Source organism: Protopterus annectens, chromosome 1.part0 (assembly GCF_019279795.1).
Source record: "Protopterus annectens isolate FY-2018-M chromosome 1.part0, PAN1.0, whole genome shotgun sequence".
Classification (NCBI taxonomy): Eukaryota; Metazoa; Chordata; order Ceratodontiformes; family Protopteridae; genus Protopterus; species Protopterus annectens.
The window spans coordinates 517,584,144-517,596,510 of NC_056725.1; positions in this window are offsets into that span (position 1 = coordinate 517,584,144).

The window sequence follows — 12,367 nt, forward strand, 5'->3', positions numbered from 1 at the left end:
ATGGATATGTTCACCAGCTTAAATATATACCCCTATGTCAGTAGAGGGGTTACAAACCAGACCAAGGACAGAACTGACATGGTCAGACATGCCGCATCCATGTCAGACTACAAAGAAGATATGAGTGGCATCCCACAAGGCCTGGTCCTGCCCCCCCGTTCTGTATATATGTCCCATAGGTATAGGCCAACATGGAAGGACTGTGACTGAACATGTATGCAGAGGAGTACAAACAGCCCACCATATCCGACCCCCAGCTGACACAAGCAACCCACAAAAGGGCCACCTACAAACAGACAACTGGAGCCATAGCCATGTCAGCAAGCTAATTGCAGAACTGTGTATAGACAACCACTGTGGATATACAGTAAGTGCCCACAAATTACCACACAGGTGTTAACCCATGACGTATCTAACATGTAATGTGAGACCTGGGTACAAAAGGTGATAGATATCCTGCACTGGACAAACATGTGGCTGTAGTGTTCAGAAACATATACTATATACCCACCCAAACATGAAGGTTGGCACATGTAGATAAGGGGATGTCACTGTGGCTCTGCAGTCATCCTCCATCAGCGTCACAATTGACTACAATAGCCCCTGTGGGATATACCTCAGCAGACACCTCCATCAACTGTAAAGTCCACAACAGTACCCCACCAGGAGTAGCAAAGAGCATGAACAGATGCCATGTGTTGCCTGAGTAAACAAACTGCAGCCCCACACACTGCCATACTACCCAGCTACAGGCAAGCTGTGCCTGATGTATGAAGCCATGTCCAACCTGGAATCAATGAACATGCTGCACCTTGTACATTCTGAATGGCAGTGAGCTATGCACATGAGAGACCTGAACCCCAGCACTGACATACATAGGACAAGCTGTACAGAATGATCCATAACACAGAAGGCACCCCCACTCTTCAGTAAACTCCTGGTACAGGTCAGCCAGAGAGTCACTTATCGACACCCCTCAAGAGGAATCCTGATGAGTGGATGGGAGATGGTAGGCTAACCCTGGGTATCACTGTTATGTCAGAGGTAGACGGAGGCACAGTATACTAACCATGACATATGTCATGGCAAACTCCAGTTACAATGTGTGTCAAGGACAAACACACCCTGTGACTAGCATCAGAAATGGCCTAGGGAACATCGCTAGTGTTTGCCAATGTCCACCCATGTTGTGGAATACACTACCAATGTTGGACGAGCCTGGTGTAGGTAGTCCATATCTAAACATAATGCAACATGGTCATATGTGCACAACTGGCCCCTACACAGTCTGTTGTGCTCACTATGAAGATGTCAAGCAGTCATAGGACTAAAGCCCAGGATACTGTCCACCACAGTGAAAGTACTGAACCAGTACACTATACGGTACTACAGTGTTAGGTCATTATGAAAGTATGTTGAGAATTGTCTGCAAAGTATCCCATGAAATCCCTGCAGGCACAGTATAATCCCTGTTGTGGCAGACACGAAGCAGTTGGCCAGTTAGTACGCAACATGACACCCAACACACAACCATAAAAGTGAGATATTGTTGAAGTTCACACACACACACAAATATGTGGTGGACTTCAGAGTGCAACATATGGAAAGCTCACACTGGGCATGCTCGCACACTTTGAGAAATAAGGCATATGTCAGACAACATGCCATGGAAAGGCTGAACTGGGCATGCTCACACACTTAGGCCATATCTCCGTTTAGCAGTTGGCCACACATATCTGGTATTTGTACGTGTCAGTCCAGGAACCAACCACAACACAGCAATCTGCCCAGTGCACACAGTAAATGACTACAGAGACATAAGTGATATAGTGGATCGCCGTCATATGCAAACATCTTCCACAGATACACAAGTTGGTCATAGGAACAGGGAATGCTATGGCAATAAAGACCTGCAAACAGTAGAACAGCACAACAAATATTGTGCATCCAACAATTGAACATATGGGTGTAGAGGTCAATACTAAGCTTGTTGCCCTAGGAAATGACAGCTCAGCCAGAGTGTGTTTGGCATCTGCATCCCCAGTACAGTAGGCTACTGTGCCACTGTAAAGTAGGTCACAGAAGGCAACATGTGAGGCTAGTGAGCTGTGCCTCTGTCAAGCAGGGGCACCGTGGAGGTCCCAGGGATTGAATGTGCTAAGCCACAGCCATGTTGTCGGTGTGTGCTGGAAGAGGGTTGCTGAGGATCTCTGACAGTAAGTGTCCATCAATAACAGACTGAGGGGAGCCCTATCTGCAGTCTCTGGACAATTCCACTGTCAACACTGTGTTGTAATGATTATGTGTGAATGAAGTGCCATGCCGGAACTGTTCACAGATGTCCTCCCTCTGTGGGCTACAGCTCTGCAATGTATTAGCTCACTCTGTCTGTTGTACGGCTCATATATGGCTGGTGTACACCTGACAGGTGTCTTGTTGTGGAGCAGTCATGGGTATATGTGGGATAGCATGATCAACGCAAACCATACACATGCTCATAGAATGCAATTGTCAAGGATTATGCTGAGTGGCCAGTAAAGTCCCCCAGCATGGGTCCTCTGAAGTTGTCCACCCCAGTCTTCACAAGTGTAGAGTCTGTTTGTGCTAAATACAGTTTGTGTGCAGTGACAACCTTGCCTGGGGGTGGAGATGGGATATGGATGTCCAGGGAAAGGTGGGTATGGTCAGATATCAACAATGGTGGTCTACCTCTGGTGTGGAACAGTGAGTACCCACGTTGCAGATGGACAGGTGCAATATGTATTCCCCCATGTGGCTGTGGTGTGTGGTTCTGCCATAGCACATGGACCCACAAATTGTAGTGGCTGTAGGGTAAAGTGGTAGAGGCCTGAGTAGTTCTCACACACAATATGCCTGTACCTGATGTTAACAACTGGACTGGTGTATGTAAACACCTGCATATCCCGGCACTGTTCCCAGGGAAGCTAAGTGTGTGTCCTGGATGTGGGTGTGGTGTTCTGGACTGGTTGTGTTGTGTATTACAGGTCCTGTGGTCACAAAGCATGGTATAGAACACAACCTGCCAGTGCGATGTGCATATCTGACCCTGACATAGGTGGCTGCAAATGCATATATATGCTATCACCCACCTGACAGGTAGTACTACATGTACATACCTCTGTAGAAATAAAGATGTCAGCACCCTATAAATACTGCAGGTGCAGAACAGATGCCCAGTAATTTGGATAGTGCGCTCTGCTAATGCGTCTCCCTCAAGTGTCATAATATAGTAAGGTAGGGGTTTGAATCCTGCAAATGCTCAGTGTGTGTGTGTGTGGGTGGGTGAGTGGGGTTTGTGTGTGTGAAAGGCTGTGAGAGGGAAATGTCCCTTTTGGCAACTGGGAAAACACACTACACAATGCACATTCCCCTTTCTAAACACTGATGATGTCAGCACCCTATAAGTACAGCAGGAGAAGGGAAACCTCCCAGTAATGCGAATAGCGCGCTCTGCTAATGCGTCCGTCTCGAGTGTCATAACATAGTTAGGTAGGGGTTTGAATCCTGTAAATGCTCAGTGTGTGTGGAGGGGGTTAGTGTGTGTTCAAGACTGTATGAAAGAAATATCCCTTTTGGCAACTAGGAGAACACACGACAGGATGCACATTCCCCTTTCTAAACACTGATGATGTCAGCACCCTATAAGTACAGCAGGAGAAGGAAAACTTCCCAGTAATGCGAATAGCGCACTCTGCTAATGCGCCCGTCTTGACTGTTATAACATAGTTAGGTAGCGGTTTGAATCCTGTAAATGCTCAGTGTGTGTGGAGGGGGTTAGTGTGTGTTCAAGACTGTATGAAAGAAATATCCCTTTTGGCAACTAGGAGAACACACTACAGGATGCACATTCCCCTTTCTAAACACTGATGATGTCAGCACCCTATAAGTACAGCAGGAGAAGGGAAACCTCCCATTAATGCGAATAGCGCGCTCTGCTAATGCGTCAGTCTCGAGTGTCATAACATAGTTAAGTAGGGGTTTGAATCCTGCAAATGCTCAGTGTGTGTGGAGGGGGTTAGTGTGTGTGCAAGTCTGTGTGAGGGAGATGTCCCTTTTGGCATCTGTGAAAGCACTCTACAGGATGCACATTCCCCTATCTCAGCACGGATGATGTCAGCACCCTATAAGTACAGCAGGAGAAAACAAACCTCCCAGTAATTCGAATAGCGCACTCTGCTAATGCGTCTCTCCCGAGTGTCATAATATAGTTAGGTAGGAGTTTGAAACTTGTAAATGGCATGGGTGTGTGTTTGGATGTGGGGACTCTGTGTGTGTGCAATTCTGTATGAAAAACATGTGCTTTTTTGAAATCAGGAGATGACACTACATGATGCACATTACCCTTTCCAAACAGTGATGATGACAGTACCCTATACATATAGCTGGAGAAGAGACATCTGCCAGTAATCAGAATAGCGCAACCTGCTACAGCGTTACTCTCAAGTGCCAAAACATATTTAGGTAGGGGTTTGAAACCTGCAAGTGGCAAGTGTGTGGGGAGTTTGTGTGTGTGCATTTCTGTATGAAAAACATGTTAGTTTTGGCAATCAGGAGATCACACTATCTGATACACATTACCCTTTCAAAATACTGATGATGTCAGCACCCTATAAGTACATCCAGAGAGGAGGAACCATCTAGTAATCCGAATAGTGCGCTTTGCTAATGCGTCTCTCTCATGTGTCGTGACTTAGTTAGGTAGGGGTATGAATCCTGCAAATGGCAAGTGTGTGTGGGGGTAGTAGGGTGTGTGTAAATGCAAGTGTGAGAGAACAGATCCTTTTGGCAAATACTACAATACACCAGATGCTGCATATTCCCCCAGTAAACACAGGGGATGTCACCACACTATCAGCACAGTCAAACAGGGCTAGTTGGCCAGTAATGCCAATAGTGCGCTCTGCTACTGGGTCTATTACCATTGTCAGAGTACAGATAGGTATGTTTTGGTAACCCACAACTGCCACGTGTGGTTGTGTCACACATTATGACCTTGTGTGTGTCTTTGTGCATAACAATGCATGCCATTGCCTAAACCAGCAATGGCATTGCACACATGATGTATGTGTGTGACACATACACATAAATACCTGTGACCTGCAGTAGTTACCATGTCTGACACATGCCTCGAGTGGATAAATGGTATTTGCAATGTATACCAATATGACTGTGTCTTATTGTGCAGGGGCCGCACGCGGTATGTGTCTATACAATGTGGGTGTATATGGTAAAATACCTACAGCAGGGGATACACATCTGGTCTGGGCCATATAGTCTACAGATAGTTGATGTACAGGTGCTGCATGTTCCCACCTGTTGTGGGAGTGGTAACATGTCATTCCACTGCAATTCAGTGACCACATGCTGTGAACCCTTCGACTAGTGTGTTGTAACTACAGTAATGCTCACGCACAATGTTTGGCTGGATGCAGTCCAGCCATATAAAGACAGTTCTTGAGACTGTCATATTGCCAGTGTTGTTATGGAGGATAGGTGGTTTTCCTGTGTATGGGAGGGTTGTGTGTGCCAAGCTATGAACCAGATGGCAGTCTGACACACTGTTAGCTGCACATGATTAGGCCCTGATGCTTTGTGCTGTGCCAACAACCTGGAGGTGTGTGTATCTGTGGTGCCTTGGGATACCACACCCCTGTCCATGTGTGTTACATGTGTAGGGGATGACAGGCATGGTATGAGGCATAACCTGTCAGTGATGGGTTACCTGTGAGCCATGAATCAGGACTCTGGTACTGTACAGACATTGCAGTTCACCATGCTGAGGACAGTGTCCAGTACATGCATCTTGCGGTGTACACTGCTGGTGTTGTGTAGCAGCACTGTTAGTGTCCTAACCTGTGTGATACCCGTGGAGGTGGCTATGTAATCCGTGTCCTGCAGCATAAGGCAGTATGTGTGTATCAAGGAGCTTCGCCAATATATATCGGGCCATGGGTGTCACGTGCAAGATGACCCTTGCACATCATTGTGGCTTCCCTAGCATGTAAGCACATGTTGACAGCCAGCGGATACCCTATGAATGACATTGGAGGTTGAACAGAATGTAGACATACAACACCCTTCCTACATATAGTGGTAGCATACCTGGTGAGGGTATGTTGGCAACCAAGATCAGGCTCATACTGGCCTGTGCCACATGCTGAGAGATCCATTCTATGTTCCCTATCATGTAGTCCAGGGAGGTATGTCTCAGGTCAGCCATAGTGGCATGGTCAATGAGTGAGTCATATGTGTCCATGCCTCTGACTGACCTGTATGCATGTGTTCTGTGGTGGACCATAGTGCCCCTGAGGCATATCACTGTGACCTTCACCAGATACAGCCTGTTGAGCGGGACCCCAGTGCAGCACCCAAGACAGGTACCTGACACATCTGTAGCAGGTGTGTTCTGTAGCCCTACAGGCTGTGTATGTGTGGCACACGGGATGTGTGTGCCATGTGTGGCATGTGCTCTGTTCCGATGGAACATATGCCTGTGTGCCAGCTGCGGAGGTGTGTGATGCTCAGGCAGGATGCTATTCTGAGTCCTCACGTATGCCCCAGTGTGTTCAGCATGCTGTCAGTGCATGTCTATGTCTGACTTGTATTGTAGTCACTGTAATATGACATGCCACCTGACAGGGTATGGTATTACTGGGTTCAGAGAGCTCAGTCCCCAGATTGGCTATGTGGTGGCATCACACACATGTGTTGTACGTTCCTGACCAAGGGTGATGGCTGACTGCATACATGTGGCAGCTGTGACATTGCCACATGACTCACATAAACCACAACTGGACCATAGAGGTGATTCACAGGTTACCTTTGCACATGCTACCCTAGTAGTGTGATTGCCATGGTGGGTACCAACACATAGGGCCAATGGGGAACAACATACTGAAGGTGTGTATGTGTGGGTGCACTGCTACTGTTTCATAGCACTGGCATATATGACTGCACATGTGGGTAAATGCCAGGTAAGACATGTGCAATGTGTCACAGGCAACGTACATGTGAACAGGACGGACAGTGATGTTCTGTCACGTGTAAACTTGACATACGTATCGTACGCTATGCAGATGTCACTAGGAGTCCACAGAAGCACTGTAACTCTGCATTGCAGGTGTAAGCAGTGTTCCAGGGAACCCCAAGCTAACATGCATGCAAACAAAGCTACAGTAAGCAGGGCTGGAAGTAGATGTTCTTCGTCTCACATTGCTGCAGTCATAACCTGTGGGTAGTCCGCTGTCCTCGGTCGGCCCGAATACCAAAGTGTTAGGCTGGCGTCGGTCATAGTCGCTCAGATCTGACGTCAGTACGCAGTGGTACTAAAGCGCATGACCGACGCCCTATCCTCAGTCTTTCTTGCCGCATGGTCCGAAGCAGAAGCAGCGTTTGCAAGTGCCGTTCGGCGTCCTGAAATTTTCGTATTCTGAGTTTCAGACCAAGACCAAGTTGGCTAAGTACCCGTTGGGGACTATTTTTGTCTTTCTTGCCTCAGTTAAATCCGGATGTCAGAAAAGTTAATAATTGTATTTCTTGTGGGAAACAGATACCTCATAGGGACTACCACTCTCTGTATTCCTTGCTTGGGGCCTGAGCACGGCGTAGTCGGGTGTCGCTGGCTAGATTTAATAAGCGCACCATTAAGCAGGTTAGATTGTGCTAGACTTGTTTTGGTAAGCGGTGCAACTACAACATGCCGCCGGATCCTCCGACACCGCTAAGAAGCGAAAAGATAAATTGTTAAAGTCTAAGCAGGATGAGTCGTCCGTTGCGGACGCCGGTTCTTTGGAAACTACGGTGGAATCAGTGGATGCAGCCGAGGTTTCAGCTGAGTCTCAGGGGGAGCCTTTAATATTACAGGAATTGGCCTCTCAGGAGTCAGGTCAGGCCGAGGGGGCCTCTCTAGTTTCTGTAGTTCCTTCTTTACATAAGGTTGTTAGGCCTTCTACTTCTGTCACTAAAGCACCTTCTAAAGCTAGGCCTGATCTTTCTGGCACAGGCGTCAGCCCTAGTTCTGCAGGTTCTGTTCCTAGAAAACATATGCTAAAAATGGCAGAGGATTTGATTACTTTAATCAGAGGTTCTATGCCCCCTCCAGATAAGAGACCTAGGGTGGAGACAGAGGTGGAGGGTTTGGAGCAATCCTCCCTATTCTGATTTGGATGCAGAGGACTCCTGTCCTTCTGCTTCTCCTCCAGAGGATTTTTCTTTTTCTGAAACCCTGCATTCCATGAGGGAGCATTTTAAGTGGGAAGGTCAGGATTTCTCCGATTCTCGTAAGAGGCTTAGGGAATTTTTGTTTTTACCACAGCATAGGCCCTTGGCCATTCCCCCTGTTTTGGATGTTGTTCAGGATGTTTTTTCTGAGGCTTCCTTAATCCTGATTCTTTACCTCCGCCCCTGTCAAGCCAGACAGATACTACAGAGTTCCAGAGGCTCATAAATATTTATATAAGAGTCCTAGAGCTGACCCAGAAACTATTAGCCAGGGACCTAAGGGTGTCAGGGCTTCTGTAGTAAAGAATACAGTTCCTCTGGATAAAGATTCTAGAGCTTTGGATAGGTGGGGTAAAAAAGTGTATACCTCCTCCACACTAGCTATGAGGGCTTTGAATTGCCAGTTTCATATGCTGAAGTACCAGAATTTTCTGTTAAGTCAGTTGAAATCTAAGGTAGATGCTTTAGCTGAGGGTATAGAGTGTAAGGAATTGCAGGATTTAGTTCATGCCTCTGATCAGGTAGGTAAGCATTCCTTGCAGTGTGGCTTTGATGCTCTTCAGGCTTCTTCCAGGGTGGCGGCCACTGGTTCAGTTATTCGTAGGCACACCTGGCTTAAGGATCAGAATTTGTCAGAGCATGTTAAAGCTCGAATTTTGGATGCTCCCCTCCAATCTGAAGTTCTTTTTGGTTCTCCTGTGGAGTCAGTTTTGAAGAAAATGGAAGACAAAGCTAAGTCCATGCAGACAGTTAAGGAATTTTTACAAGTGCAGCCCCCTAAGTTTAGCAGAAATTGGCCTGCAAAAGGATGGGCATATCCTTCTTCTGATTACCAGTCTAAGGGCAGATCTAGACATGGTAGGGGCAGAGCTCATGCTCAGGGTTCTTTCAGACCTAGGACGTGGAGTTCTCCTGCACAATCTTCTGGTAAGGGCAGGGGTCAGCCTTTTCGTAAACAGACCCAATGACCTGTATCTCCAGCTGCCAGATTCCTCCTGTCTGGCACCTCCTCTAGGAGGAAAGTTGGCACTCTTCAAGCAAAATTGGCTTTTGGTCACCCAGGACAAATGGGTGTTGGACATTATAGCTCGAGGCTACAAGTTTTATTTTCACACCTTGCCTCCTTTCAAAGGCATGCGGATACCTCCTCAGCAAAAGCTGGAGGCTCACAAACAGATTTCTTTACTTTTAAAAATGGGGGCTATTCAGGTGGTACCTCCGTCAGAAGTAGGCCTAGGATTTTATTCTCGCCTGTTCCTTGTGCCAAGGAAGGGGAACACTTGGAGGCCAATTCTGGATTTGTCTATTCTCAACACATACCTAGACATCCCAAAATTCAAGATGCTAACTTTACAGCAACTTCTGCCTCTGCTAGGCAAAGATCACTGGATGGTAACTCTGGATCTCAAAGAGGCTTATCTTCACATTCCTATCAGGCCCAGCTGCAGGAGGTTCCTGCGTTTTCGGGCTGGTACTTTTTATTATCAGTTCTCTGCATTGCCCTTTGGCTTATCTACTGCGCCCAGGGTGTTCACAAAGGTCCTGGCTCCTGTGATAGCCTTCTTAAGACTAAGAGGAATACAAATGTATCCTTATTTGGATGATTGCCTGATTCATGCTCAAGACAAAATCACGTTACTTCAGCATCTACACTATGTAATGGCAGTGTTAAGGTGCCTAGGGTATTCTGTGAACGAAACAAAGTCCAGTCTAGTACCCTCTCAGGACATGTGCTTTCTGGGTGTGAGACTGAATACAGCCTCTCAGATGGCTTTTCTGACCCCGGACAAACAAAGAAATCTTCCCCTATACTTTCAGAGATTATCCCTACTGTCCAGGCTGACTGCAAGGACAGTCCTTCAAGCCTTGGGGTTCATGGCATCTTGTATTCTGGTACTTCCCAATGCCAAACTACATATGAGGAAGCTACAATGGTATCTCAAAAGTGTATGGACTCAACACTGCCACGATTTGGACACTGTCATTCAGATAATACCTTGCATCCAAAGGGAATTTTGTGGTGGGCTCAGGAATGTCACCTAAACAAGGGACTCTCTGTGACCCGACCAGAGGCGAGTCAGATCCTAACGACAGATGCCTCGGACATGGCTTGGGGAGCACATTTCAATGGGAGATGGGTTCAAGACACGTGGCCTCCCAGACTACAGCATTTGCATATCAACATGAAGGAGATGTTAGCAGTACAATTTGCTCTGATGGCTTTCAAGGATCTACTTCAACCGGGACAGGTGTTGATTCAAACAGACAACACAACAGTCATGTGGTACATCAACAAGCAGGGGGGAACCCATTTGTACCCTCTTTGCAGACAAGCTATGGTTTTGTGGGAGACTGCTCTGAGTTTGCACCTCACTCTTCAAGCAAGGTTTCTGCCAGGAGCACAGAACTCCTTAGCAGATGTTTTGAGCAGGCAACTAGTGGATCCCCACGAGTGGAATTTGGATCCCCATGTATTTCAACAGTTGACAGTGGCTTGGGGAACTGCAGACATAGATCTGTTTGCATCCCCACAAAATTTCCAACTGCCAAAATTTTGCACAAAGATGTTTCACCCAGAAGCTTGGAAAGTGGATGCTCTATCTTTCAGTTGGAACAACCTTCACGTCTATGCCTTTCCTCCTCTCCTTCCCAAGGTGCTCTTGAAGGTCAGACAGGACAAGCCTTGCATGATCCTTATAGCTCCAGATTGACCACGTCAGCACTGGTACCCTTTGCTGAGGAGTTTAGTTCGGGAGCCTCCTTGGCCTTTGCCACCAATTCCACACCTTTTGTCTCAGGCAAGCAATCATTTCCTCAATGTCAGGATACAGTCCCTGCATCTGACAGCCTGGCATATTCTGTTTTAGACCCTGGGGGGTCGCAGCTTCCTCAGCAAGTTTTAAATGTCATTTTGGAAGCCAGGCGGCCTAGTACAAGAAAAGTTTATGCTGATAAATGGAGGAGATTTTTTCTTTGGAGCACAGCAAAGAGCTTTGATGTTTCACGGCCTAATTTGAGTGTTACACTACAGTACCTTACAGAATTATTAGACAAGGGTTTGTCTTTCTCCTCCATGAAAGTTCATGCTGCAGCCATTTCTGCTCACTATGACTGTGACCCACCATTATTTTCTCACCCTTTGTTTAAGCAATTTCTTAGAGGGGCAAAGAATATAAGACCCCATGAGCTCCTACTCCTTCCTGGGATCTCAATTTTGTGTTGGAAAAGCTGACTTTACCTCCTTTTGAACCTTCTGCTACAGCTGAGTTGAAGTTTTTGTCTTGGAAGACTGCTTTTTTGTTGGCCATTACGTCTGCTAGGACGGTATCTGAATTACAGGCTCTAATGGCAGTTGAACCCTTCCTAATATTTCATAAGGATAGGGTATTCTTACGTACTAACCCTACTTTTATGCCTAAAGTTGTTTCTGATGTGGCCTTGAACTAATCTATTCATTTGCCTACTTTTTATGCTGATCCCCAAAATAAAGGGGAAAAAAATTTGCACACTTTGGATATTCACAGGCAGTTATGTTATTATTTGAGCAGAACTAAAGGGTTCAGGCAGTCTCAACAGTTATTCATTTCTTTTGCCTTGGGTTCACAAGGAAAACCTGTTTCAAAGCAAACTATTTCTAAGTGGATTAGCCATTGTATTGCTTTTTGTTATTCTCATCATGGAAAGGAGGTTCCGCTGGGATTAGACCTCATTCCACTAGGGCTACTGCCACTTCTACTGCTTTTAAGGGAGTAGCTACTAAGGATATTTTGGAGGCAGCTACTTGGAGTTCAGTGCACACTTTTACTAAACATTACCATCTCCCTCTTTATTCCAAATCTAGGGCTGGGTTTGCCACTGCAGTTTTACAGGGCATGTTAGCAGCTCCTAGTGCTTTTTGATTTGGCCAACCTCCCTTACCTTTGCTTTGGGATTCTACCCACAGGTTATGACTGCAGCAATGTGAGACGAAGAACATAGTACAGTTTTGTACCTACCATAAATGTAGATGTTCGAGGATCCACATTGCTGCAGTCCAATTTACCCTCCCTCCTTCCCCTCTGTAGGTTGGGGTTGCTGTGTTGCTTTTGGGGTGATTATTTTTTCTGTAATTGGTAGTTGGGTATTT